Source organism: Haemaphysalis longicornis, unplaced genomic scaffold (genome assembly GCF_048455015.1).
Source record: "Haemaphysalis longicornis isolate Haplotype H1 unplaced genomic scaffold, Haemaphysalis longicornis Haplotype H1 scaffold_187, whole genome shotgun sequence".
NCBI classification, from domain to species: domain Eukaryota; kingdom Metazoa; phylum Arthropoda; class Arachnida; order Ixodida; family Ixodidae; genus Haemaphysalis; species Haemaphysalis longicornis.
This window is the reverse complement of record NW_027526286.1, coordinates 354,864-377,571: the sequence shown is the minus strand read 5'-3', so window position 1 is coordinate 377,571 and position 22,708 is coordinate 354,864. Positions and strand designations below refer to the sequence as shown.

Genomic DNA, 22,708 nt, shown 5'->3' with positions numbered 1-22,708 from the left:
TTTATATTGCGTTTCTATGGAGTGAGCCAAATCTCCCATCTTAAAAACTGCGCCCAATATAAAATCAATAAACTTTTTATTGCAAAAATGCAACATGCATTTTATGGCCTTCGTTATATTGAGTTTTAACTGACTCTGTGTTGCCTTTCTATAGGGCCGATCGAACTCCTAGTGTGCGGACTTCTGTCATTAGACAGGAAATAAACTTGCTATTATCAACACACCGCAGCATGTTATTGCCTTCATTATGTCGAGTTTCAATAAACTCGGTATTGCGTTTGTATAGCCTACCCACGAAGGTCTAGTAGTTTATCGGTGCATATATGTGGGGTGCTATTGCGCTGCTTTCCCCGCCGCACTTTTTTTATGCCGACTTGATAAGGAAACGAAAAAAGAGCACAAAAAATTAACAGAAAGAAGCACGCCTGTTTTTTTCTTCGAACCCGAACCGAACCCGAACCCGAACCGAACCCGAAAAAATTCTTGTTCGACACCCTGCGGCATAGGTGCCCTCTCCAGATGCGGACAATATGGCGGTGTCGTCGGAACCGCACCATGCATCATGGGCACCAGGGCTCAACAACTGTCGTCCGGCTGCTGCCTCCCTAACGCAGAGCAGCGGCGACCACCAGCGCAGGTCGCTCCTTGGCGGGGCGCCCATCGAGGGCCCCGCGAGGCCCACACCTGAGCAGCGCCATCGTGGTCATCATACCTGCCGGCGTACTGTTCAAGGCACGTCCCCTGCTACCCGGTACGCCCTAGTCACAAGTCTTCACTGGCCTGAGAAGGTGGCCGCTGTCGCCCTGCCGTCGGGACGCGGGTTCACACAAGCCTGCTTGCCCCTGTGTCGGTACGGGCCCGCTGCTGTGTCGACGTAGGGGTGAGCTCGTTCCGGCACTCCTAGCCATTATCTCGCCTTCTGGACGTTTCTCCGAGAACCTTTTGCGCTCCCAATTGCCGGACATTGGCGAGACCCGCTGAACGGACTCGTCGGCATTTTCGCACATAATGTAATTTTGGTAGCAGTTTAGCGTATTTTGTAGCATGCCTGTGTCTTCTGACTTGCCGTGATTAATTTCCAGTTGTAGTGTGGGCTCCTTTATTTTTGTAACCATATGTACCATAGTATCGCAATGCATGTATATATTATTACCGTTATTGTTCTTATTATAGTGTCGCGTTCATTGTAATCATTGTATATTTCAATAGCTTCATTTTGTGTATGCATGTGGAACCGATTACCATGTATTATGTATCTCAGTGTCGCGTGTAGTTTTCTGTGTGTATCATTCGTGCTGGAGGGGGTTAGTGTTGGTAGTGTAGTTTGTAAATATTTTGTATGGGCTGGGGACTGAGACTGCCCTGTGCATGCATACTTTTCTACTCTTCGCCGTCTTTTGCATGCGTGGGCGATGGCCGGTCAACTCTTCTCAGACCGGCGAGGGCATTTAAGGAGAGGGGAGTGTGGGGATCCTGACGCCCAAGCCATTGCGCGATCACTGGGTATGTGGCGTTGCGCGGCGCTTTTCCCCTCTCTACTCGAAATGCCGGCTCGTCTCGGCGCCACTGTGCACAGCCGAGCCGTCTAAAACTCCTTCCTGAGGTGAAGGCTATATATATACAGCGACCGTTGCGGCGATAAAACACTGTCACGCAGCGGGCGCTCCGACCTGGTAGTCGAGCTAACCTCACCTCATTGGTCCTTTTGAACGATTCCCGAACCCCACCCTCGCCGGGACGCGAACGCGCGCCCTGCGCGGGGGTCCGTTCGGGGAGACGCTTGCAGGACGCCGAAGGCGTTGGCCGAAAGTATGTCACGCTTTCTTTACCAGCCGGCTGGAACTCTGTTGCGCCGGCGAAAGCCCACCAGCCCGTCCGGCTGCGGCCCGTGTCTAAGGCTGCTCCTGTTGCCCCTACGCTTGCATATAGTAAGGCCGTACCTACCTCTCGACAATCACGCCGTGCGGTACGCGCCTGTGAGCGAATGGGCCCCGTCTCCCTCGCTGCTGCGAGCCGATCTGGTCAGCACGGCGATGCGCGCGCGCACAACCTGCGCGCAGCTCGGAATTTGCCCTGACCGAAGAGCCCACTGGCTTTGTGGCGACGACGGGCACACTTGCGCGTGGCGCCCCATCGCCTCTTTCACCTCAAGGGAAGTGCGTACTTGTACTTTAAATTGTGTAACTGGGATGGTAATGTAAAATAAACGTCTTCCCTTCGTACCCTGGGCATATTCCTTTGTCGCCCCCTTCTCCACCTGCCCAACAGAGGCGGTGTTAAAGGAGTACTGACACGAAATTTCAAAGCTGAGATAACTATGTAAAACGCTTCCTTTTTATCAGGAGATATCTCCCAGCAAGTTTCAACAGCAACCGTTGAGCGAAACAAATTTAAAATTCATTTTAATCTTCACCCGCACGAGAAAGCCCAGAGCGGGCCGACGTGACATCATCTGCTACGTGCCCCAAACTGCCGACGTCGGGGCTCCCGCGACGAAGCCGACGCGCTGGCTGTGGTTGGCGCGCGCTGCTCGGGCGTGTGTACACGTCATGGTTTTGGGAGTGACGTCATGCTGCCCGGGCCTGTGGGGACGGCGAAGACCTCGGCTGGTCTGGGCGCGCGCGTGCGCTCGCTCGCGCGCGCTTCCAGAGAGGCAGCGATACGGCAAGAATGGTGACGCCATGTCATACATGCTGTCATGGCGGCCGCTCGGCGTTTTTTTGTCGAAACCGAAACTGGCACGAATAAACGACGCCGTAAATTAATGTTTACGCTGCGCTCGACCGTCTAATCTGTCATTCTATGATTAGTGGGCTGGTAGGCGCGCATAGCAGCGAAAAAAACGTAACATAAAAATTTCGTGTCAGTACTCCTTTAAGTTGGCGCGACGGCGTTTCAGTATCGTGAGCGTGCTCAAATAGCTCGAACCCGCGGGGGTTCCTCGCAGTGTGCATGAGTGCATGCCTTGTGCAATGCTAGGGTTATGCATATTGTGAGGTAGAAAGACCACAACCTACATCCACCGAAGAATTGACACTGATGAACAGATTCCGTGGCTCCGGGCCTGTGTCGACATGAAGAATCCAGCAAATTCTTTTCGGAAGCAATACTTTGTTTCTAATCAAGTTTGAAAAACCTGCCTCTGTGGGTGTCTCCCTTTGGATCGGTTGAATAACCATAGTGCGCCCGAATACCATGTAGCAACTGTTGCGTGCGCAAGGAACGCACGCACGCACATGGACGCTGTCCGAGAAATGAGTCCGACACAGTGAAAAGGAATGATTAGCTATATTTGACATTATATTGAATTTGTAACACTAGCAAGTACAATGGCGTCCGCTGATCCTCGTCTTAATCATTTTTTTTTTCACATGCGTCCTTGCTTGATGGGTTCTTCAACTCGGTTGCTTTCCAATGTGCGACAGAATAAATTCAACAGACCGACAGACGCAGTACTCGCAGTAATGCTGTATAGCCAAATGAATTCAAAGCGAATTTTTTTCTCATTGAGAGAGGCGCAGAGATCGGCATTTCATCGTTTGATGACCCCCTGAAATACCATCGTGTTCCGAGCGTGCCCACAACAATGTGCAATAGTTTCGACGTTGAGAGTCGTTACTGCCTTCCAGGTCCGTACACGCCCTTGAAATTTCAGTTTATTCTGGAGACGCACAAAGCAAAAAACAGCTTAATTTGCGTACATATTTAATGTCCTGATTTCGGAGTTTCCTCCTTGCTTGCGAAAGAAAAATCACACCGAAGAAAACAGATTGCTACTACGAACTTTATTTTCAGAGCGAGTTTGTCCGGAGTGTAGGTCTATTATGAGATGCACAGCCGCGACAGCCAACGAGAGAAGAGGAGGGACAAGTCCTAACAATACTACACAGTAAACCAAAACTGGGGTTCCCGGTTGTTTTCCGCTCGTGGCTGGCACCACACTGGCAGAGCGGTGGCGGCAATCATGGGTGGTTGTTTTGCCCCCGCAACATTCACTCTCGTTGATTTTCAGGGTGCGACAGTAAACGACTGCACGTGCTGAGGAAAAAAAACGCCTTGCTTGGGACGTCGTCGTAAGAGTATGCTTTGCGTTTTGAGTGTCAATGTACGCTGCTTGCCGTTTGTACCATGGTGAATACGCAAACGTGTGCTTAACACACTGCCATAAAGAATGCATAATTATGTCCAAAATTAGCTTGCATGCATGAAATGTTTTGCCTAGGCGAATTTGATACGAAACTACCTCTTTAATTGCCATCACCGAACAGCCAGAACCTTGGCATTAGTTTATCTCTCTCAACGTAACCACTCCGTTCCCTGTCGCTTCACTCAATCATGGTTTTATGAGAACTCACCCGTGTATTACCACCGTCTATTGGTCTAGAATAACACTTTTCGGCCTCAGACGATCTACCCGTTCTCTTGAGGTACCCTTCCTGTCGTGTCTCCAGGGGGATGACGCTGAGCTTCAATTCCTTCGTAAATGACTAGTCGAGAAACCGTCCTCTCTACCCTGGTGCAGTTGAATGCACAAAATAAAATTGACGTTGTCACCCTCTTTTCGGATGTAAATTCCCCCAAGACATTTCGCAGTGCAGTAGGTATACTTTGTCGCTTTTTCAGTGCCTCTTCTTTGAGTGCTGCATATCCAGTGAGTACCCGCTGAGGCGTTCCGAGGACACTTGGAACTGGTGTGAATACTGATGTTGGGGTGGTCAGAACGAATTTGCTCTTTTCAGCGTTGAGCGATTTTGTAAAATCGAGGGTCCAGTTGACCTAAATCTTCATATGACTACGTCGTACACTGGTCCCTTCGTGTTTCCTTCAAATGAACATTGTGGTGGCAAATTTCAGCAGGTTTGTTACTCCGACAGCCACTCTTGAACGACAGTTGAGCAAGCTTTGCATCTCGTTCGCCTACGCGTTGTTCTATCCTTTTTTCGTGTGCTACCAAAGTCCTAACCTCAGCTTCATTCCAAAGAAAGCGATCGAGCATTTGAGCCAAGGCTGTTCCATACTGTTCTATTACTGCTTCGTTCAATTTGTTACTGTTGGGGCAAAACGCACGTCCTAGTTTGTTGTTCTGCAGGCCATACTCAAAGAATAATTCAGCAAGCTTAACATCTAATTCTCGTAACCACGTTTCAACATTTTTTTCCAATGTGTATTTTTGCCACCTACTCCCTGTTGTGCTTCAGGCGCAGGTTGCAATACAAGTTCCATACATCGCGACAGCAGGTGTGCACAAGCGTCGCGGCACAGAACCACAGCGAAACACTTTGAGCAGTGGGTCACGTGGTGCTGGCAATCGTAGCGAATGTGTTGGCAGATCTGCGAAGCTGGAAGGACGACACCGCAGCCGTTGGCTTCGTTCCAGCAGTGTACCTGCGTGAAGGACAAAAAGGAAGCGGTGAAGAACACAGAAAACGAAACCTTAATGTTTCGCACTAGCCACTTCTTTTGCAGATGTTTTATCTTCTTGCGCTTCCGACTGGGTTGATTACTGGAAGGACGGTGCCGTAAAAGGTGTTTTCTTGTTAGTCCGACTGAGAACGACATGGTTCGACACGGTCTGTCGGCCCCTGTCGTGTGGGCCGTGTCGGGCCCTGTTGGACACCGAGGCCGAATTCGCTCGGCGATCGTCCGACTCGGCCATGTAACACTACTTGGTTCTGCCCATCGGCCTTCGGCAACATGCCGGCGGCGAGCTGCGGGACCGGTGGGCGTCACACAACTTGATTGGGATATCAAAACCACAAGCACTTGCAGAGCGATGTCCCGCTAGGTTACCAGCCTGTCCCCTGGTCCGAGCCAGCAGCGTCGTCAGGCCAATCCCGGGAGGTGAAACCTCGGGCCGGCTCGTGTGCTAGCTCGTTGCCTGGGGGAGATGCATGGGCCGGTGTCCAGATTATTTGGACTTTGCGCATACGAGTGGCTTGGACGGAGTGTAAGATGCGTAGGGCGGTATTAGAGACCCTGCCAATTTCGTAATTCCGGAGAGCTGTTTTAGAGCCGCTCAAAATATCCCGCAGCGCATCCCACCCTCAACAGACGTCAATCTGTAGCCTGGTGTCGGCTGCAGGCTAATGCCTTTCCAAATCCTGCAGTATTGAGTCACATTTATCCCGACCTTTATAAAGACCAATCCAAGTAGTGCACCCAGCGAGCCACGCTCACTCACATGATTTGGGCTTGTGATGCTCAGCCGCGAACTATACGAGCATGCTAACGAATCACCAGTGCGGAGCAGTGGGAGACCTGTTTGTTTAGCTCTGACCCCGAAATACAGGTTAAGGTCGTCCAACTGGCCGAAGATGCCACTAGCGCCCAAGGGCTGCAGGCCACCGTCTGAGAGGGAGGAACTCAGGAAGGCTCCCACTTCCGCTTCCTCCTTTCACCCAGTTTTGGGCAAAATAAAGTTATCATCATCATCAAGCACTTGCAGACGTTACGACAGACCATGCCGGTCGTGAGTCGATACTGCGATACTCATTTATCGTTGGTCTGTTTCAAATGTTCGTGCTTTGTGCGGTGCCGAGGAAGGAAAGGCACCAGTGCCACCAGCGTCTGTAGTGTGTTGCGCCGTGTTTTCGTTTTTGATCAAGTGTGTAGATATACGCTCGTCATGCTCATCCCCAAATATGATATATATATATTATGTGATATAACACGACACGGCGCTAGCGCGAGACGTTCTGCTCAGTCCAGTTCATGGCGGCCCGGCTCTCGCACGCTCCGAAATGGGCTCCGAGCTGTCAAAATCTGTCTCCGCACTTGAATCGTCAACAACGTTCAAAATACGGTAACTGTGAGTGGAAGCAACGCGAAGTGCCAAACAGCGCTTGTTTACAGTGCAAGTTTTCATATTAAGTGTATACGACGTGCTGTTATCTACGTTTGATATATCGAAGTTTGGGTCGCGCCAACAGCCGTGTGCGCCGAAACCCATCAAAATGCGATTGATGTGTGTGGCACGTCGCAGTTCTCCTGAAGTTGATTGTTTGTGCGAAGCTGCTGGCGCCACAGTCTCCTATAGTGCAAAAGAAACTGCGCATCCGAAAGATGCACGTTTTACATCATTTTATCTGTGTATACCTACACAGTTGGGAGTGATGTGTGGCGGTTTTTCTGCGTTTTCAAATGTGTGGGTGTGCCTAATGTTTTGGTGCCGCTGGTGGACTGCAGCGTTCCCGAACCTTCAACGTTAGTGCTCCGCTAGTTCGCCTATTCTAGTGGCCTCGTGATGGGATGACAACTGTGCTTTGTTTCAGCAGCAAATATAGTGTGGGTCCAGGATGTTTTTCTCGCGTTCTGTACTGCCTTCGTTACAGGACGTGAGCTGCATGCGAGATGCTGTTTCCGTTTGGGGCAAACTTTAGTTTTTGTCGTCGTTTCACTTGCAGCCGTTGCTTGTTTACGCGTGCCGCGTACAGGCACTCGGTAAAGCTCCCATGCACCATTATTCAAAAAAGTTGCTTCACTTATGAAGCACATGGTTACTGTTAACGTAATCGTGCTGTCATGACAGAGGTCTGTATGTAGTGTTTGCACAGTATGCTCACAAAATGGTTTCTATCACATACCTTTTTAAATGCACATTGACACTTTTGTTATTGTTGTTTTCTTTGAGCTACACTAAAGTTGGCTACGTTGTGGCCTTCCCTGAACTCATAAAATGCCACCACTGTCAATCATCAGTGAACATTTTTAAAGGGACCCTGCAACAATTTTGATAAGCGCTTACCCGCTTTCCTTCGCGTCTGCAACCACTGCGAAAGCTATGGTTATCGCCAGCAAGGAGCGGCACTGCGGGATTTGCTCTTCGCACCATGATCCATTTCTGCTTTGTCCTCGTGGATTTTTTTAAAAGATGCTATCGAAAAACATTCATTGCTGCAACTGAAGGAAAACTGGCCAACAGCCGCTACATGGTCGTAGTGACCTAATTCGAGCCGTCGAATAACGTCAAGACCGAGAAAGAGATAAATCTTTTGAGTAAGTTCACAAGTGATCTAATAAGCATAGAGCAGTAATTTGTTGCTGCGGTACTTAGCGACCCCTTAATCTGAGTACAGGGTGTGTCGGGTGACTACGTACTGCAAGCATTTAAGATTTCAAAAGAAGTTGGAAAAGAGTTGCAGGGTCCTTTTAAAGCTGAGTCGGGGATAATTTATGTCTCGTGGGTGACACACGTGACTTCTTTTGAGAATCCCTATTTTTGCTCCCAACGTATCCAGTATTGTTCAGCTTGATTAAGATCGTTGCATATGAGGGACCCCAATTCGCTTTCTTGTCGTTTGGTTCAAGCGATGGACAGAAAAAACCGAGCTGTGAATCTGATTAGCTTTGAGATTTTGCCGCAGTGTTCTAGATATATCACGAGTGACTCAGCAGTTGGCGAGGTCGCGCTTGCAATGACCATGTCTTCCCCCTTACTCGCAGTTCGATTTAACCGTATGTCGCTTTCGGAACCAGTCGAACCCAATCCACGTATGTGGCACAAATCCACAATGCTCTGTTCCACTACAGTATGTTGTTGGCTAGCTGCGTGGTTCAGATCCTGCCGGCTTGATTTTATTTTCCCGGATAAACTCTACATACGAACTTGTCCGCTAAGTGTTGAATTTCAGTGACTCAGTTGCGCACGAACTGCTTCCAGTGGACAATTTTTTCATGAATTCATTAGAGTGCCGTAGTTGAATCCGTCCATACGCAGCTGTTTGACGGCTGTTGCTTGATGGTTTCCAAAATATATCCACACAATCGACCAGCAAGCAGGAATGCCATCAATTACAGTCTCGCCAGTGTAATTTCTTTGCCTGGGGCCCCCCGTTGTTTGCTGACCAAAATTGTCGAACTTGTACCGTTTTCACCCTCCAGGGTGAGGAAGGCAAATGCTCCATATGCAATTGGACCGGCATCGGCAAAAAGGTGAAGCCAGTCCGTCTTCCCTCCATTTGTTTGCGACCTGTAGTACCGTGGTAATTGAACCTCGGGGAGACATTGGATTGTTGCTTATGTGTTTTCTGTTGGTCAACGGTGGTATTCTCAGCTTGTACTCCCTGTTCTGCGGCTGCGCGCGATTGGCGTCATTCTGAACGTGAATCAAAGATAACGCGCTTCACAGCATTTCAACTGTAGAAGTGTGTGAAGATGCCGCGTTTCTGCGTATTCGGCAGGGCTGTTTACAAATGACCTCGTCAACGTGAGCAGTGAGGCTGCTGAAGCGGCAGTCTGGCAACGCTGATGCGCAACAAAATGACCGCCGTTGCTCACTTGCGTGCCTCAGTGACGGTGCTCTGTAGCTTATCTACTGGCACCGTGCTAACCAAGCTTTGCGTTATACCCGCCTCAGTAAGGTTCGCTCCCTTCAGCAGCGACACTGATAGCCTGTTGCTACTTTCATTGGTCCTAGTATTACCACTTCGTGACCATCCTCCCACTTCCATCCTCTTTTGGGGCGCTTTGGAAAGCATTTGCTTCCCACTACAGTTCACGCTGGGGTGCCGAAAGAGGTGTTTCACGAACATACAAAGGCAAATGTATTGCGTTTTTTGTGACAGGCTTCTGAATCTCACGCTAGACCAAAAACATTTGGCCTAGCAATTGAGCGAACATACAATCGTAATTAACTGGGAAATATGCCCTTTTTCCAGGTACAGAGGTTTCTGACTCCTCCGAGAAGCAGAAAGAGTTTGGCTCCGTCAATAATAGAAGATAATGAACCTATTTAACGTTGAAATAAATATCTTGTCAACACGTCGCATTCATTCACAGTAGCGTGAAGTTGCCTACCGGCGAGCATGTCGGCTCGCTAGGAGTGGCGAAATGCCCAAGATTGTCTAAACCCAACCCTGGCTTTGAACCTTCATCACTCTGCACGTTAAAACGTTCGGCGAAGTGCTTTTTCGCCGCAACGTGGCTTCTTTATGTAATATTACATTAACGAATTACATGACATTAACAGACTTCACAACTTTTTGCCGCAAGGCATGAACGTACCGTGGCCTGCCTTGTTTAGCCTTTGAGTGCTGACTAACTTACTGCCTGTAGGTGTGAAGGTCTTCAATACCTTGAGTTTATTCCTTTTCCTAGCTAGTTTGAGCAGGTGATCTGCCTGCGAATTTCATCCACCAAAACACCACTAAAAGCTTTCATGTGGAAATTCCCAACTCACGGTAGACGGAAAGCAAGTTTAATATCGGGTGTGAAAAAAATTCCAGGCCATCTCCACTAACGTGAAACCTGGGGAGGGGCTAAGCACGCAATGGGTAAGTGCATTCTTGGCGCTTTGGCGTTTTTGCCAACGGAGATGAAACCATTGAGAGGTAGAGGAATACAGCTTTGCTGTAAAAGGCTCTTCTTTTTGAAGCACGAAGCGTTCTAGCGCGAGGCGTAAAGGGTGTCCTGGAGTTTTTATTACGCGTTACGAAGCGTTCTAGCACGAAAAGTAACGAGTGTCCCGGTGTTTTATTACTGCGACTACATAAGACGGTTACGACGACGACGACATGAGACGCCAAAAGCCGGAGCCCCTAAGGGGCGTCGCCTCTGAAACACGACACTCATGTCACTTGGAGCTATTTGCCGGGAGGCAGTGCACGCGTAGACGTTTTTTTGCAATGTGTACAGTCGAGGACGCAATATCCCAGACCACGGGAGTCCGTGTCGAGAACTTCGCCCGCGCCCTCTGGACGCACGGCACCTGCTGTCGAGACCAACGCGGTGCGCATGCGGGCCCATGCTTACTCGCATGCACGCAAGTTTTACCCGCTTTTGGCCTCCGCGCTACGATTGCCAATAAGACACCGCTGGCCAACTCATCATCCGTTTCCCGCGACGACCAGTGAACAGCCAGACAGGCCAGTTCACCGGCTTTTGCGCATGTGTTATTCATGTCATAACTAATCGCATTTCGAAAAGGTTTTTCTTTTTGTTTCGATAAAGTTGAGAAAAATGGCCGCGTATCTTCTCCTTTCGTTGCGAATGTCGCCGAAAGATGATAGTCGACTGGCGCCCCAAGCCAACTAAAGGCCTCCTGTCTCCATCCCGCTCACCTCTAATGCTGTTCTTTTCCCGTCTCGTTCCTCCCAAGATAACACGCTAGAGGTTTGCTCAAGTCAATTTAAATTCACCGCGATCTACTGCAAGTCCGGTGTCTCGATGCCAGCGCTGCCGTACGGCGGAGAAGAGCGTGAATTGAGGCACCCTACTACAACATATATAGAACCATGATGCCCTACCGCACGAGCGTTCCAAGCGGAACGTGGATCCCGTCTAGTTGAACCTTTCGTTGCTATTGCGCCTTATTTTTAAAATGCCGCCAGGAGGTAGCGCTGGCAACAGCAGGTGACAGTTTTCTGCCGTTTATATAGTATTTTAGTTTCCATCGCAAAAACCAAGCATCCATAAATTCTTAACAAACACCGCAAATATCACTTGTGTATTGATTTTCTGCCTTATATTTGCGTAATGTAGTAGTAGTATCTGTTTGTTTTATGGCGCAAGGGCAACGATGGCCAAAGAGCGCCAACGCAGTGGTTGATCATTTTGAATGATGTTTTAATAAAATGGTGCTGTAAATGTGACGATATAAAAGAGGTTAGTGTGGGGGTGTATACAGCCCCTCATTTAAAACAACAATAAAATTGGGGAAATGGGAATGGCAGGGTGAGAATGTAAAAAATAGACACTCATAGCTTCCTCCCACTCTGAGGGGCCCCGAGGTTACACGTGGTATGATATGCGGTTCAAAAAGCCAATGTCTCCCAGGTAAGCAAAAAGGCGTTTACTTGTAATTAAGGGTTCATCAGCTAAAAACATCGAGGGATGAAGAGGAATCATGTGAGTGTAGAGTTCCCGGAAGTGCTTTTTCCTTGCCTTGTGGAAGTACCCACACTCAACTAAGACATGGCTGACGGATAGGCGATGTCCGCACCTTTCGCATTTTGGCGGTGGTTTACCCTGCAGAAGGTGCGAGTGAGTAGCGTATGTATGGCCTATTCGTAATCTGCACAGGTATACTTCCGTTGTTCTGTTTTGTTTTTCTGTGTAGTAGCTGCCTAATTGGGGTTTTATAGTGTGGAGTTTATTATCTGTCTGAGTGTCCCAGTGTTGCTGCCAACGTTGTCGGATTGCCTTTCGAATGAATGGTTTCCAGTCAAGATAGGGAAGCTGCTGAACGTCGACGCTACAGCGAAGTGCTGCCACAGTGGCGCTCTGGTCTGCGAGTTCATTACCAGGAATGCCACTGTGTCCAGGCACCAAACACACGACTATGACCTGTTTTAAAGTGTAGGCTGCCATTATCTCTTTAACTAACCTGTTCAGCACAATGTTCCTACTCGGTTTTCCATAATGCAGTGCTGTCACAACACTCAATGAGTCTGTGTATATAATGGATTGTTGTATCTTTGTTTGTATTATGTGTTCTAGCGTAATTAATATAGCATGTGCCTCAGCCGTAAATATACTTGTGTTTCTGTTTAGTGTCCTTGTGCTGGCAAAATTGGGACTGTGTGCAGCACATGCCACATCAGTGGCAGTTTTGGAGGCATCTGTGTAAAAAGCAGTGTATGGGAATTTGTTTTGCAAGTGCAGGAAGTGTTGTAGCATGAGTTCTGTGGGTGAATGTTTTTTGTAAATTTCCTTGAACGACATGTCACAGGTGACAGGGCGCAGTTGCCAAGGCGGCATGAGCTCAACGAAGTCAGTTTTGTAAGATTCAGATAAAATAATCCCAAGGTCCTCTGCCTCCACCTTCACTCGGATAGACAAAGGCAGAGGAAGCGACGGACGGCTCAGAAACAGCCTTTCGGACGCTTTGTTTTCAAGAATAGCATTTAGCGGATGACTATCTAAGGATGTCGCCCTTACGCAGCACAAAAGTGCCATGTATGTACGCTGGTGCTCTAAGCACCACTGATCCGTTTCTGCATAGAGGCTTTCAATAGGACTCGTCCGGAAAGCTCCGGACGCCAGGCGGAGCCCCAAGTGCAGCACTGCGTCCAGCATTTTTAGAGCTGTTTGAGGCAGACCCATGCACTACACTTCCGTAGTCGATACGGGACCTGACAAGACTGTTAAAAACACGTAAAAGGCATGTTGTATCTGCACCGTATGGCTGGCGGGAAAGGACTTCATAGTCCTTCATAGGGACTTCATAGGACTTCATAGGGAAAGATGTTCATAGTCTTCATGCATTTCATTTTAAGTTGTTTAATATGTGGGATGAATGTAAGCTTATCATCTAAAACTACTCCAAGAAACCTGTGTTCTCTTTTTACGGGTATGTCAACTCCCTTAAGTTGTATCGTTGGTTGCAGATGGATCCCACGCTTCCTGGAAAAGAGAACACAAGTGCTTTTCTGCGGATTTAGGATAAAACCATTTTTAAGTGCGAATGCACTTCTTAAGCGAGCCTGAATCGTCCGCCGCCGTAGTCCGCATAGCAACAGCTGCGGGTGCGCGCGCTCCTCGTCTTCCCTAGCAACGGGGGGAGATGGGCGCGCGCTGCCTGGCCGCGTCCCCGTGGCTCATTCTTGTTGTTCCTGCTGACATGGCACATACCCACGTGGGGGATTGGCCAGGAATCTGGCGTGAGAAGGGCTAATGCACCCGCTTAAAGGAGTACTGGCACGAAATGTCAAAGCTGAGATCCGCTCTAGCAATCAAGTACAACAACAACACAAATAGGTGTCTGTGAATAAATGCATCTTTCTTTCTTTGTAGTTCTGTGTGTGTGTGTGTGATCTCTCTTTCGCGAACATTACCGAACCGCGCAAATTCAACTCGTGCATTCGCACTTTCACATTCTTCCCCTCGGGGAAATGCGGGGAATTTTTGTCTGCCCACTTGGCTAGTCTGTTCACAGCAACTTGGATCTGCCGTTCACAGATAGAGGAGTTGCATGACCTGAAGCTGATGTGAACATCGTCTACATAGATTGAATAAAAAATGGTGGGTGGCAGTGCTCTCCCTAACGCATTCATTTTTACAATGAAAAGTGTGCAGCTAAGTACTCCGCCCTGGGGAACGCCATTTTCTTGTGTATACGTCCTGGATAATGCTGCACCAACTCGTACCCGGAATGTTCTATCTGATAAGTAGCTTTCCAGTGTGTTTAACATGTTTCCACAAATTCCGACAGATTTAAGGCCATGCAGGATGCCATACCGCCAAGCGGTGTCATAGGCCTTTTCAATGTCAAAAAATACAGATATACAGTGCTGTTTATGAGCAAAAGCATCTTTAACATAGGATTCAACAGCTATAAGATTGTCAGTTGTTGACCTGCCCAAGCGAAAGCCTGCCTGGCAGTTATCAAGGACACCATGATATTCCAAGAAATAGATAAGCCGTCTATTGATCATCTTTTCAAAGAGCTTGCTCAAGCAGCTTGTAAAAGCAATAGGGCGATAGCTTGTCACAGAAGAGGCATCTTTTCCCTCTTTCAATATAGCTAACACAATTGCCTCTTTCCAAGCATGAGGAAAGTACCCAGTACACTATATCTTGTTGTACAAGAAGAGAAGAGTATTAGGGGATATATATGTAGGTGCTGAATCATTGTGTATGCTATTTTATCAACTCCTGGCGCCGAAGCGCGGCATGTGTTGAGGGCTACCATAAGTTCCTGCAGCGAAAAATTAGAGTTATACCCGTCATTAGATTTCTTGTTGTCACGAATAGGCTTTCTTTCAACAGATTCTTTGTATCGCCGGAATGTCTCAGTGTAGTGGGAGGAGCTGGAAATATGTTCAAAGTGTTGTCCTAGGGTGTTTGCTTGGTCTTCAAGTGCTGACAAGAGGCGTGACATTTTTTCTGCCCCTGCAGTTTCCGTATCCTGTTCCAAACTTTGCGCGTATCTGTATGAGAATTTATTGATGATAGAAAAGATCTCCAACTATCTGTTTTTGCCTGACGTCGGATTCGCCGTCCCATGACTTTTGTGCGCTTGAAGGAAATTAGGTTTTCTGTAGTAGGATACCTGCGGAGGACCCCCCAGGCCTTATTCTGAGCATTTCTGGCCTTCTTGCAATCATCATTCCACCAGGGCCTCTGAAGATTAGGTGTGGTACCGGAGGTCTGGGGAATAGAAACGCTAACAGCATCAAGTATATGTGCTGTGATGAAGGAGCACGCTTCATCAATACCTAAGTGTGTTATTGATGTGTAAGTAAGTTTCGACATCTCTTTAAACGTTGCCCAGTCGGCACCAGATTCTTTAAACTTTGCATGTGAAGTGTAACTGTAGGGGCATTTTTCTAAATATCTGAGGGTGGCTGGGAAGTGGTCGCTGCCATAGGGATTTGTATCCACTTCCCATTCGATGGACGGAAAAACGGGGGAGCCTATAGCCAGATCAATGTGGGAATATGTGTGGTGTGCTGTATGGTAGTATGTCGGCTGCTTTTTGTTAAAGAGACAAGCTCCGGATGACAAGAGAAAGTTTTCTATCAAGGGGCCCCAGGAATCTGTGCGTTCCGATCCCCATAGTGGGCTGTGCGCATTAAGGTCACCAACTAGTAAAAACGGTTCTGGCAGTTGATCTATAAGGGACTCAAATTCGTAACTGGGCAGACGATATTCAGGGGGAATGTACAGTGAGCAAATTGTTAACTTGTTGAAGATAATTGCCCGAACAGCAACCGCTTCTAGGCCGGTGCGCAAATGAATAGATTGACAAGGGACAGCTTTTCGCATAACGATTGCCACACCACCCAAGCAGTGCGAGCAGCTGTCTCTAAATACTGAGTATTGGTTTAGAAAGTTGGTATGCTTACGGTTCAAGTGAGTCTCTTGTAGACACAGGACGGTTGCTCGAGTTTTGTGTAGGATTTCATATATATCATCTAGGTTTTTAATTAATCCCCTACAGTTCCACTGCGTAACTATTTGTGCTACCATAAATGTTTAAAGAAGATTTTGGCTGGTGAAGACTAGGGATGGATGTATCACCTACCACACTTAGGTATGATTTGGGCCAGTGACACGGGGGGCTGCTGGCTTTTTTCCCCGCCCCGCCATGGAGCGCTGTTCTTTCACCGCCTTTGGCGCTGGCTGAGACGGTGCCATTTCCATGTCCTCGTCTGAGTGCTGGGACAGCGACGAGATGGAGTCCTTGCGGCTTCCGACACGGAATATGTTCGAAGTGGAGGAAGAAATCCCTCCCACCAGAGTTTGTTGCGTGTTGGACGCAGAGGTGGTCGAAGGACCCGCCACATCTACATCCATGGCCACCTGAGGTCTGGTAGCCGGAGGAAGGGGACCGACGGCAGAGCCGTCACTCCTGGCATTCGTGGCCGACGCAACACTTGCGGGTGCCACAGGTGTTGTGTCAGCTGGTTGGGCTGCCTTAGGCAGCACCTCGGGGGGGCTGGGGAGGCACCAAGTCTGCTTCACAGTACTGGGTGGCCGCAGTTACTAGACGCCGCTCCGCCCCCCGGCGAGCCACGTCGGCATACTTCGCAGAAGCAAAGGCACTGAGCCTTTTACGCGCTTCTAGGTAAGAGATGTTCTCATTGACTTTAAGATTGATTATTTTCTTCTCAAGTTTGAATATTTCACACGTCCTTGAGAACGCTGTGTGCGGGCCACCGCAGTTCGGACATTTGATCAAAGTGCTGTTGCAATTCTCTTTGGGGTGGTCATGCTCTGAGCACTTTGCACACGTTAAACGCCCACGGCAGTTGTTAGTACTGTGCCCATAACGTTGGCACTTAAAGCACCGACGCGGGTTGGGGACATATGGCCGGACGGTACAACGAAGAAAGCCTGCATTCACAAATTCAGGTAAGTACGTACTACGGTCAAATGTGAGGACAACATGTTTGGTTTTGATTTCCTGATTTTCTCGACGCATAGTGATCCTCCTTGCTGCAATAACGCCCTAGTCGCGCAGGCCCTCGAGGATGTCAGAGTCAGTTTCATTGTAGAGATCAGATTCGGATATGACACCTTTGGATGTATTTAGCGTTCGGTGGGGAGTGACTGATTTTCAGGTCGCCAATGAGGGTTTGTTCAAGGAGCTTTTTTGATTGAGCCGGGTTGTATACTTCTACAAGGATTTCTCCAGAGGTCAGTTTCTTGGCTTTGTAGTGTTTTCCTACATGTTCAATGCACTTAGCTATTAAGAAAACGGATGTAGATGTCACTGGCTTTGTACTGTCTTCGGATGCGATGATCAAGAACCGGGGGAAGTTGTCAAATTGGAACGATAGGGCAGGCAATGGGGGAAAATTCGCTTCGGTGCGGCCCCTTTTGGAGGGCCGATCAGCGGTTTTAGAAAATTTTGAAAGAACCATGCAGCATGGAAAAAAAGCAGGGGGGGGTACTTTCTTCGCTCGGTTTACCCTGATGCCGAGAGAGGTCCCGGAGCTCCCTGCCTGGTAAACAGACAGGGAGCCCATCCGCCGGAGCTTGACCACGGCTCCGACGGCCACCGTTTGTGGTTTCTACCCTTCACCTTAAAACTCCTAGCCACGGTAGGATACAGCATGAGTACGGGGGCTCGGGGTCCACGGTGTTGCCAATACCGTCACCATGAATACTCAAAGTGCCCCGTGCGGGGATATTTGCGTAATGTCTTGTTCTTGTTCAACAATGTTGACAAATATGAACATTGACTTGCGCCGCTGTCGTCTGCTACACTCCGCTTGTGGGGGGCAGCAGTGCCTGCTCTAGAAATCTCCCGCTTAGATGCTTGAGTGCACTGAAAAGCGTGTTTCTAGTAATTCAGTAATTTTTGCCGGCTTGTGACACATCTGAATAGTTTCTAGCTGTATCCACGAGAAGTTTGCAACACACGAAGAGAGAGACAACTTTTTTTTTTGAGTATCGGTCAGAAGATCGGGTGTAACTCGTCCTTTCTAGCTTATCCGCGAGGTTCAACGCTCAAAACTCCTCGATAAGTATTCAAAATGCGTACGCTTCCCTGCAGTAATTTTGAGATGCTGCTATGGAAACTCAACAGTCTGAATGCTACGCGCCAAGCAGCGGGCATCGCACAGGCACCAGGGCATTCGGACATTGCACAGTAGCAAATAAAGCGGCTGTCTTCTATTTCTTTCGTTGAGTTGTATCAGGTGAATGTTTTTTTTTTCCGTGCCCAACGCACCAATTTTTCTGCTTCGTCACGCACGTCTTAGAAGTTATTAGTTGGTTTGATGTTCTTTCCCTTCTTCACAAATTCCTTTCCTTATTGCTGCGTGTTAGAAGGTGTATAATTTTAGCGTGAGTTGTTTATTCGCATCCAAATACAAAGAGAGGGTTTGTGCCACGCCACCACGATCGCGCCTCAAATAACGTTGTCCAGATCTACTGGAAGGCGGCTTTTATGCTCCAAATTTCTATCGTAACCATCGTTATCATAACCAAACTGATTCTCAACCTGAGCAGTCACGACATGATTACGGAGTTGAAGGCTTGATAAAGTCGCTAACGAACGCAATAAATAGTATACGGAACAAGAAACGAAGCCGATGAATATTTCCAATCAGGTCTTTATTATTTTCCAACTTTTATTTCCAGGCGTAAAGAACAAAAATATCTTACTCCCTTGTCCTTGAATGAGGGTCCGATCCACTAATCATCTCGAATTTACGGCTAAATAATGTTTTCTCCTCCTTCCGCTCCTTCTCCCCTTGAGTGCAGCTTTACTGCAACGCATATCTGAATATTAGAAAGATATGGCTGTGGGAAATGTAACGAAATATCCCTCCAGCTCTGAACAAACATAGCGTTACTGTATTTGTACCGTAGACGTGGCTCGTTTTGCTCAATAAACCTTCATACTGTTTAAAAGCCTGTATAAAACCAGCACGCGCCTATACACGCAGTGGGTTATTTGGAACTGAGCCTACAGTTTTTGCGGCCCATAGTGCATTTCGGCACACTTTCGTGCCATGAAATCGTAAAGTGATGTGATACAATACTTTCGAGGGTTCAAAACTAATTTACCTTACATGCGATTACCGGGAATCGTAATGCTATCTGCCAAACCCGACAGCCCCGAAGGCCTGGAATTTGTTTTAGTCTTGTATTTTCGCTGTTGTCGGTTACTAGCAGGTACATGTTCCCTTTGTTCGAAAGATTGCTTAATACAGAAGCTGACGCCTAGCTCCGACTCTTCGCGCTTCGTACAGGAGTGGCTTCGCAAGGAATGGTCACCAGCTCAAGGCGTGAGTTGAAGTATAGTTTTGGATACCGCTACGGAAAAAACATTCCCGGCGTCGCTCCATTCCCGGCGTCGGGTTTTTTCCGTAGCGGTATCCAAAACTATACTTCAACTCACGCCTTGAACTAGTATGTGTGATTTTAGGTCTGTTATAATAAGAAAAAGTTACGCACACCCAAAAGCCGGTGCGGACAAGCATCAGACGTCAACCGAGCGCAAAAAAACAAAAACAGCAGGGAGGGCGAGCCCGAGTGAAGCAGACGACAAATGCGAGAATCCCTAAGCCGACGTCACGAAGCCGCGCGTCGCAGCGCCGCCCGTGGTCGCGCTCACCGCCATTTCAATAGCTACTGCCGAAGGCGAAAAGACTCGCGTGCCTGCGATTAAGCTGAGACTCGCATGCGCGCCTCGCCGGCCTCGAAAGCAGGCGAAGTGCTGCCGAGTGTGCAGCGGCAGTTTCTCACACACATTCGCGTGGTCCGGAATTTTGTGTCTCCGTCTGCACAGCCTCCCAAATTTTTAATAATATAGCGGGAGCGAAGACCGACCGGCCTGTCAGCGCCTTATCACGCTGTTCAGCAGCGAAATAGGCGAGAGGACGCGCACGCGCTTAGGGCTGTCTGCTCTACGAGTGCAGTCTGCTACGCTGTTTCCTTGAGAGTGGTACACCCCTTGCCACTGCATCTGAATGCGTTTGTGTCCCACGCACCCTTGGCGGTAGCGAAACGACCTTGCAAGATAAGAAAAACAGGGAGTGTGTTACCCTGAGAAGAACAGCGGAGCAGACGGCGCTCCCACAACAGATAGTTCTATGCGCATGCCCTGGCCTATTTTGCTGGTGAACACCGTTACAAGGCGTGGACATGCCGATCGTTCGTCGCTCCCGCTGTATTATTAAAAATTTGGAGGGATAGTGCCACAGACACTATGAACGGTAATTATCCCCGCAAGGGTATGCGTCGACTCGGAAACCGCATCATGGGAACAGGTTAAGCGCCAGGCACAACTGGAGGACGGAAAACAGACCCCTTATCTGTCTGTTTTCCTTCCTCCAGTTGTGCCTGGCGCTTAACCTGTTCCCATGATAAAGTACCAACTAGCTCGCATCGATACATTAATTCGGAAACCGCCATGAGCACTACAGTGTAAATATATTTGCTTTCTATCTACGACGGCGTCCTCCCTTGCCTCCCTGAACGTTCTCCACATGGTGCCCAACGCCAGACCATTCACTTGAATTCTCAGAACCGCCCTATTCCTGCATGATGCAACCCCCCCCCCCCCCCGCCCCCTAAACACGTTGGAAATAAGCATCAATTCGTTAGGGAAAGAGAGACCGCGACTTGTGTCGGCTAGCCTTTCCCACTTAACGCCACCACGCAAAAGCGCACATGCGACAAAAGAACAGTTCCGCCTGTCCTTCAACAATCGCTCCAAAATCCGCCCCCGCGCAGGCTTACCTTTTGTCTCAGCAGGTTTTCGGCTGGATACTCCTTACGGCTGACATGGGCCGCGCCAAAAACGACCACGTCCACTGGACAGAGACACTCAGACGGAGTCGCGCAGCACTTGTAGCATGGTTCACATAAGGTGTGTCCACATGGAAGGGAATGGGTCTGCCTCGGAACATTTCTACACGCACTGCAGAATCTGGTGGGAGGAATCGCATCCACGAACTTCAGGGGCCTCCGTTCAAGGTCTTCAGAATATCCTACCAGCACGAAATTCTGTCTGCCGTGAGCCATGTTGAAACAAGCGCAGATTTGTGGGGCTAAGCTGCCACCGTGCTCCTTGAAAGCCTGAGCGAGTACGACGACAATCCTTTTCCTTCAAGTTCTGCAGCGGACTCGGGTCGTTTGCGTTCCGAGATAAGAGACCTGACACGCTTTGATGGTGGTACGGTGCGCAGTCAACGCATGCTAGATAGGAGCACGACAGGCGTTAGTTAGATAGCGATTTGCCCATCGCTAGCCACCATACCATCGCTGCCGGCGGCAATAGAGTTTTCGCTGACTGTTTTCGACGGTCCTCTCCGGTATCGGCGGGCCGGTCGGCACAACAGGAGCCAATGCCGTTCGCGTCCCAGAGCGCCACGCATGCGCAGTGTCGCTCCCCCGCTCGCTATCGGTGCGGAGCGGACCGTAAATAAGGGCCAGCTAAAACTCGCTAATGGCGAACAGCGTGCCCATTATTGCACTGTAGGGACGGCGTGCTCCGTCAGGTGTGGCTAGGTTTAATCCCCAAACTGGCCATATTCGCTTCGCTCACAGTGCGACCTGCGACTGTTCGCATAAAAAATAGCGGCCGTACCAATCAATGCCGATTGTACCAATCACTACCTATAATACCGTCTAGCACCAAGAATTAACGGTTAATGGTACACCCGTTTCTTAGCTATAGATGCAAACGGCAACGTACACAAGTAAACGACACGGCTACCGTATCGGCCTACTGGACTGGCATTCTCTATTTTCGAGCATTTTCGTTCATTTAAGCAAGCGGCAGCTTAGTCGACTTGTGCTTTACGTCAAAAAGCTTTGTTTTTATGCGAAGATCGTCTGTGCACCTGCAAGAGTTCACAGGGAAGGTTCGAATTTGTCTATGCAGCCCAACAGGGCCATTCAGTGCATGGAAGCGTCGTCATTCAGTCGCGAAAACTGATTATTTTTGCAGTGAAGCGAAGCACAAATTGACGTCAACCTTTTCCACGGCTGTGGCGTTTCACCAGAACCGCAGCGCCACGCTTGTACGATCTCCGTCGGGGTGGCTTACAAGCGCACAAAATTTCCAATTTGGTCATGACTGCCGTCCGTGATCAATGTTTGCTGGGAGAAGCACAGAGAGCCACTGCCCCGCTGCCCCCGTACCGAAGCGATCAGAGCCTGATAAAAACAATTGGGGATAAAAACAACCGTGCGCCTGCCAAGTTAGCTTAGCAGTACGCAGCAAATACCATCCCGTACGATATGTTCACCGAAAGTATGATACAAAAATGTTGCAGTATCTTTCAGCAATTTTTTGCAGAATTGTTTCTCTTGGCTGGGTTTGTCACCGAGCCCTCTGGCTAAGTCGACTATAAACTACAACCGCGGAATCAGACTCAGTGCAGCTAATTTTGCAAGGATAACTATTTATGCTGCTGCTGCACTGCCTTCGCTGATACCCAAGGCCAACCAAGATTGCGCGGGAAGTTTCTGACGCATGCACGTTTTTTTTTCTTTTGGTATAATCGTGTACTGACGTTCTGCGTTAAAACTGTCTGATGTCGTTTTTTGAACCATTCTGCCATATATGAAGCATACCTCTACATTTCTAGATTGAAGATGTTTTCCCTATAGAAACGTCGTTTTCGAGAATTTACTTTAACTTTGGTCCAGGCGGCTGCCTCGAGGAACCGAAAGACGGGCAAACATTTCTGGTCGCCTTAGCCCAAGACAGGCTATTGTGTATATTAAATCACAATGGAGCTAACGGGCCGTACCGTGAAGATGCGATCAACCCACCGCTGATCCCGTGAGGACTGCACGGACC

The 22,708-nt window shown here is 48.8% G+C and overlaps 1 long non-coding RNA gene across 1 annotated transcript; it reads right to left on the bottom strand.

Moving 5' to 3' along the window:
• Positions 1–3,389: 3,389 nt before the first annotated feature.
• LOC144166719 (uncharacterized) lies at positions 3,390–21,299 on the bottom strand. Its single transcript, XR_013321740.1, has 2 exons — positions 20,638–21,299; positions 3,390–5,385 (listed from the first exon to the last, which is right to left on the bottom strand). It is a non-coding gene; the product is annotated as an uncharacterized LOC144166719 (long non-coding RNA).
• Between the last annotated feature and the right edge of the window lie 1,409 nt (positions 21,300–22,708).